Consider the following 6,839-nt stretch of genomic DNA (forward strand, 5'->3'; position numbering starts at 1 on the left):
ATTCTACAGAAAGTAAAATGCTAGTGTCAGAAAGCAGTCCTAAGTCAAGGACTGACAAGGAGATTTATGCAAAGGCACCAAGGGAATGTCAGAGTGAAGGAACTGTTGTTCTGTTGTTTGGATATGGTGGTGGTCACAGGAATTTTACAATTATATCATTCACCAGATGGCATATTTAATATTGGTGAATTTCAGTGTAGGTGAATAATTTTTAAATACTTATAAATGAGCAGGGAAATGTACAGGATATGCGCAGACTTATTCATTTGAGGTAAGAACTAAAGTTGTAGAAAGAGAGAAGAGGATAGTACCTACTATACTTACTTAGACCATATGCACTTATTGGGCACCATTGGCAGGCAATGTTTCACGGCACAGAAAGATGTCAACAAAATAGTGCCTGGTTTCAGATAATTTACATAAAAAAATTTTTTTTGAAAAGTCATGCATTAAGTAAACCAGGTTCTGGGGTAGGCACTTGGCCTAACACTTAAGGCTCAAGTTGAGATGCCCACATCCCATATCAGAGTGCCTGGATTCAAATTCTGACTCCATTCCCAATTTAAGTTTCCTAATGTGGACCCTAGGAGGCAGCAGCTGATGGTTCAAGTAGTTGGATCCTTTTCAGCCATGTAAGACAGCTGGATTGAGTCCCAGTCTTCTAACTTCTGCCAGCCCCAGACAGGCTGTTGTATTTGGGTAAGTGAACAAGTGGGTGGGTAGGTGCTGTCTCTTTGTCTTTCTGTGTCTCAAATAAACAAAAACAAATACAATTTTAAAAAATTTAGGCACCTTTTTAAAAAGTAAAGAAAGGAAATTCAGGTTATGTGGTTTGAATTTGGTTTATTGTTTCTAAAACACATGTTAAAATGTGGTTACCACAAAAAATGGAAAAATCTTCCATGCTCATGGATTGGAAGAATCAATATCATCAAAATGTCCATTCTCCCAAAAGCAACTTATACATTCAATGCAATACCAATCAAGACACCGAAGACCTTCTTCTCAGATCTGGAAAAAAATGATGCTGAAATTCATATGGAGACACAGGAGACCTCGAATAGCTAAAGCAATCTTGTACAACAAAAACAAAGCCAGAGGCATCACAATACCAGATTTCAGGACATACTACAGGGCAGTTGTTATCAAAACAGCATGGTACTGGTACAGAAACAGATGGATAGACCAATGGAACAGAATAGAAACACCAGAAATCAATACAAACATCTACAGCCAACTTATATTTGATCAAGGATCTAAAACCAATCCCTGGAGTAAGGACAGTCTATTCAATAAATGGTGCTGGGAAAACTGGATTTCCACGTGCAGAAGCATGAAGCAAGACCCCTACCTTTCACCTTACACAAAAATCTACTGAACATGGATTAAAGACTTAAATCTATGACCTGACACCATCAAATTATTAGAGAGCATTGGAGAAACCCTGCACGATATAGGTACCGGCAATGACTTCTTGGAAAACACCCCAGAAGCACAGCCAGTCAAAGCCAAAATTAACATTTGGGATTTCATCAAATTGAGAAGTTTCTGTATTTCAAAAGAAACAGTCATGAAAGTGAAGAGGCAACCAACAGAATGGGAAAAAATATTTGCAAACTATGCAACAGATAAAGGGTTAATAACCAGAATCTATAAAGAGATCAAGAAACTCCACAACATCAAAACAAACAACCCACTTAAGAGATGGGCCAAGGACCTCAATAGACATTTTAAAAGAGGAAATCCAAATGGTCAATAGGCACATGAAAAAATGTTCAGGATCACTAGCAATCAGGGAAATGCAAATCAAAAGCACAATGAGGTTTCACCTCACCCCCGTCAGAATGGCTCACATGCAGAAATCTACCAACAACAGACGCTGGCGAGGATGTGGGGAAAAAGGGACACTAACCCACTGTTGGTGGGAATGCAAACTGGTCAAGCCACTATGGAAGTCAGTCTGGAGATTCCTCAAAAACCTGAATATAACCCTACCATACAACCCAGCCATCCCACTCCTTGGAACTTACCCAAAGGAAATTAAATTGTCAAACAAAAAAGCGGTCTGCACATTAATGTTTATTGTAGCTAAATTCACAATAGCTAAGACCTGGAATCAACCTAAATGCCCATCAACAGTAGACTGGATAAAGAAATTATGGGACATGTACTCTATAGAATACTATACAGCACTAAAAAAAAAATGAAATCCAGTCATTTGCAACAAAATGGAGGAATCTGGAAAACATCATGCTGAGTGAAATAAGCCAGTCCCAAAGGGACAAATATCATATGTTCTCCCTGATCTGTGACAAATAACTGAGCACCAAAAAAGAAAACCTGTTGAAGTGAAATGGACACTATGAGAAATGGTAAATTGATCAGCTCTTGTCCTGACTGTAATACTTTATCCATTTTAGTATTTTTTTTGTTCTAGTACTATTGGTTGAACTCTGTAATTAATACACAATTATTCTTAGGTGTTTAAATTTTAACTGAAAAGTGATCGCTGTTAAATATAAGAGTGGGAATAAGAGAGGGAGGAGATGTACAATTTGGGATATGCTCAATCGGACTTGCCCCAAATGGTGGAGTAAGAAACGTACCAGGGGATTCCAATTCAATCCCATCAAGATGGCATATACCAATGCCATCTCGCTAGTCCAAGTGATCAACTTCAGTTCACAATTGATCACACTGATAGGTCTAAGAGTCAAAGGGATCACACAAACAAGACTAGTGTCTGCTAATACTAACTGATAGAAGCAAAAAGGGAGAGAACGATCCAACATGGGAAGTGGGATACACAGCAGACTCATAGAATGGCAGATGTCCTAAATAGCACTCTGGCCTCAGAATCAGCCCTTAAGGCATTCGGATATGGCTGAAGAGCCCATGAGAGTATTTTAGGCATGGAAAGCCAAGACACCCTCGGAAAAAAAAAAAAGAAGACCTAAATGAAAGATCTCTGCGAGTGAGATCCCAGTGGAAAGAACGGGGCCATCAAAGGAGGAGGTACCTTTCTCTGAAGGGAGGAGCGAACTTCCACTTTGACTATGACCCTTTCAGAATAAGATCGAAGTCAGCGAACCCAAAAGACTTCCATAGCCTTGGTAACTCATGACTAGAGCCTAGGGAGATTACTGATGCCATAAACAAGAGTGTCAAATTGTTAAGTCAACAATAGGAGTCACTGCGTACTTACTTCTCATGTGGGATCTGTCCTTAATGTGTTGTCCAATGTGAAGTAATGGTATAACTAGTACTGAAACAGTATTTTTACACTTTGTGTTTCTGTGTGGGTGCAAACTGATGAAATTTTTACTTAATATATACTGAATCGATCTTCTGTATATAAAGATAATTGAAAATGAATCTTGATGTGAATGGAATGGGAGAGGGAGTGGGAGTGGGAGGGGTGCAAATGGGAGGGAAATTATGGGGGGGAGCCCATGTAACCCATAAACTGTACTTTGGAAATTTATATTTACTAAATAAAAAAAATGTGGTTACCAATGTAGCAATGTTGGGAAATTGGGCCTTTAAGACATTATCAGGTCTTTAATGCTTTTCTCAGGAGTGAGTTCTTACTATCAAAAGACTGGATTGCTTACTTCTAGAGATGTTGTCATAAGGGAGTTCATCTTCTTCACCTTGCTCTCTTACTTCCTCTCTTGCCAAGTGATTTCCTTCTACCACGAGGCCTTCATCAGAAGCTGAGCATCACTAAGACACAATGCCTATCCCTGGAGATTAAGTTATACTTATTCTTGAATAGCACTTGGCTCTCTCAGTACGAAGCAGTCTTCTACCCAAACTCATATTCCTCCATCCTACCCAGTAGCGTCCAAGGAGAAAAGAGGGTCAATTTTCTGTGCAGTGTTTGGTGGAAGCAGGCAGTGCTTTGGTGCTTTGATTCTCCTGCCTAGTAGTGTGCTGAAGCTGAATGGGGAGCTGGCTTCCACCCCTCCAGGAGATGTCCTGCTTCCCTTGTCAGCTCATATTCTACACCACCAGGCAGCCAGGAAACCTACAAGGCAAAATAAGGTGACAGGAAATGCTGCCTGTTGTCAGTGAGGCCCTACATCGGTTTGTATCAGACCTCCACTTCTGCCCTTTATGGTGTTAGTGGAGTTTCCATGATAGCTGAGCATATACCTCAACTAACAGTTTAAGTCAGGATTCTACCTTTACCGGGGTGGTATCTGCAGGATCCAGTGGGAAGAACACAGACACCTACTTGTCTCTTGTGTTATACCTCAACAGGGAGTACCTGCTACAAAAAGATTAAACAGAATTCAGAGCCTCTTAATGTCACATCAAAAATTTTTAATAGGATCTACAGTCTCATAATATTCTAGCTGACTAAAACAAGATAAGGAAGAAGATCATTGATTATTTTCACTCATTCAGTGCTGCTGTCCACACACAGTAATGTATAATGAACAGAAATGCATTGGCTTACACTTTTGGGGTCTGTGAAGTCCAAGGTGGAGGGTCTAGCATCTATCAAGGGTTTCCTGCTATGTCATCACCAAATGGAAGGCAAGAGAGTGAAAGAAGGTGAAAGAAAGCAAATAAGGGCCTGAACTCATCCTGCTATATGGAACAGAAGCATGCAATAATCCATTCACGAGGGTGGTGCTCCCATGACATACACACCTCCCATCAGGCTCCATCTTCCAACACTGCTGCATCTGGAATCCAGTCCAACACATGAACTTTGGGAGACACATTTGAACCATTATACTTGTTATAGCAAAATGCAGAGAAGTCACAACTCAACAGAAAAGTTGGTCACTCAATACCTAGATGAATCAGAGGTTAAACTTTTTGACACGTATTTTAAAATTGCCATTATAAAAACACTTCCATAAGTATTTATGAATTTTCTTGAAACAAATAAAAAATAGAAAATCTCAGCAAATAAATGGAAGTTTTGTTTTTAAAGAGAGAGAATAAATCAGAATTTAAGGAACTAAAAAATATAATAGCTAAAATAAAAAAACAAACTGGGGTGGGCCACTGGCCTAGTGGTTAGACACGGGTTAAAATGCCCATGTCTCCTATTGGAGTGCCTGAATTCAATACTCAGCTCCAGCTCCTGATTCCAGCTTCCTGCTAATGCAGACCTTGGGAGACAGTGATGATGGCTCAAGTAATTGGGTTCCTGCCACCGACATGGGACAACTGGATTGAGTTCTTAGCTCCTGGCTTCCATTACAGCCCTGCCTCAACCATGATAGGCATTTGGGGAGTGAATCAGCAGATGGTATAAAATAAAACAGAATGGCAAGATGTTTCAATAGGAGGGTGGAAATGCCTGAAGTGAATATAATGACAGATTAATATAATTTACTCATGCTGAACAACGGAGAGAAAACAGCCTAAGAATCTTAGGAAAAGTTACAAAACATTTTAACGTGTCATCAGAGTTTTGGTAGCAAAAGAGATAGGGGGAGTAAGTGAAATGTAGTGAATCACATAAATATGACATGGGGCCCAGAACAGATAGCAAATCAGATTCAGAAAGATGAGCTGGAAAATTGTGCAATTTCTATCACTAGCCCTGCACATTAACTCCACTCCCTTACTTACCAATCCAGTATTCTCACTTTCCCATGATGCACCTGGGTCTCCTATATAAGGAACGAGAAGATGCCATGAGCACATGTAGGCTGAACTCCACATGAAGACACCATGGAACACCCAGAAGACCTCACATGCACTAAATCCTGCCCAAACTCCATTCTATTTATAGATTCAGTTATAAAGGGGATTGCTACACTTGGGAGTGTTCTTTCTCTCTGCCTTCTCTTGAGCTCTCTCCCAATGGATATCCCTTTCTTTCCCTGTGATTCTTCATGGCAAGCATTTCTCCTTGTGGTATTCCCTGTACTCATGCCTAAATGTGCACTCACTCTCTCACTTTAAATAAATCTTGCTTTTCAATATTTCACTTTTTATGTGTCTTTGCTTTGAATTCTTCACTCACATCAGGGCAAGAGCCCCCAGTAAAATCTGGGAAATACATTCCTACAACAAATCTACAGATTCAAGAAGTTGAGCTAATCCTAATTAGGATAAGTCTATAGAAATTCAATCCAAGAGTCATCATAGCTAAATTCTGAAAGCTAAAGAAAAAAAAATCTTGAAAGCAGCTAGAGAGAAGTGACCTTGGGGAAACACCAGTTTGAACAACAAGCTGGTGTCTCACCTGAAACTATCAAATCCAAATTGTAGTACACAGCTACCAGACATTCCTGAAGTAAAAAAGTCACGAGTTTTAAACAGCATGTCATTCCAACTAACATGATGCTGTCCTGCCTGGGACAGGACTCATCATCCCTTTCTGCAGCCAACCCACACTGTGTATTTGCTACCTGTCCATTAGTCACTTAGAGGCTGGCTCAGATTTCTGATTGACTGCGGCAGTATCACAGTGCTTGTGTACAAGTCACTCTCTATGATAGGGAAAAAGAACACATTCACATAAAACTTTATAATAGTACCACATTGTAATTGTTTTATCTGATTATTAACTCTTGTTAATGTCTTACTATGCTTAATTTATAAATTAAAGTGTATCATAGTTGTATATATGTAGGAAAAACAGTATACCTAGGACTGGTACTATACAGATTCAGACATCCAATGGGAGTCTTGGAACATATTCCCCAAGGATGAGGAAAGGCCTACTGTAATGTGTTATACTCAAAACACTATCAGGGGTCATCAAAGGTGCATGGAAAATGCATACTATAAAAAACCTATGCATGGGTTTCAATTCTCTTTGTACCAAACTAAATTTGTCTTTTAGTTCAATTTTATTCATGAAC

The sequence above is a fragment of the Oryctolagus cuniculus genome, chromosome 13 (genome assembly GCF_051225735.1).
Source record: "Oryctolagus cuniculus isolate XC-2025 breed Fujian yellow rabbit chromosome 13, ASM5122573v1, whole genome shotgun sequence".
NCBI lineage: Eukaryota > Metazoa > Chordata > Mammalia > Lagomorpha > Leporidae > Oryctolagus > Oryctolagus cuniculus.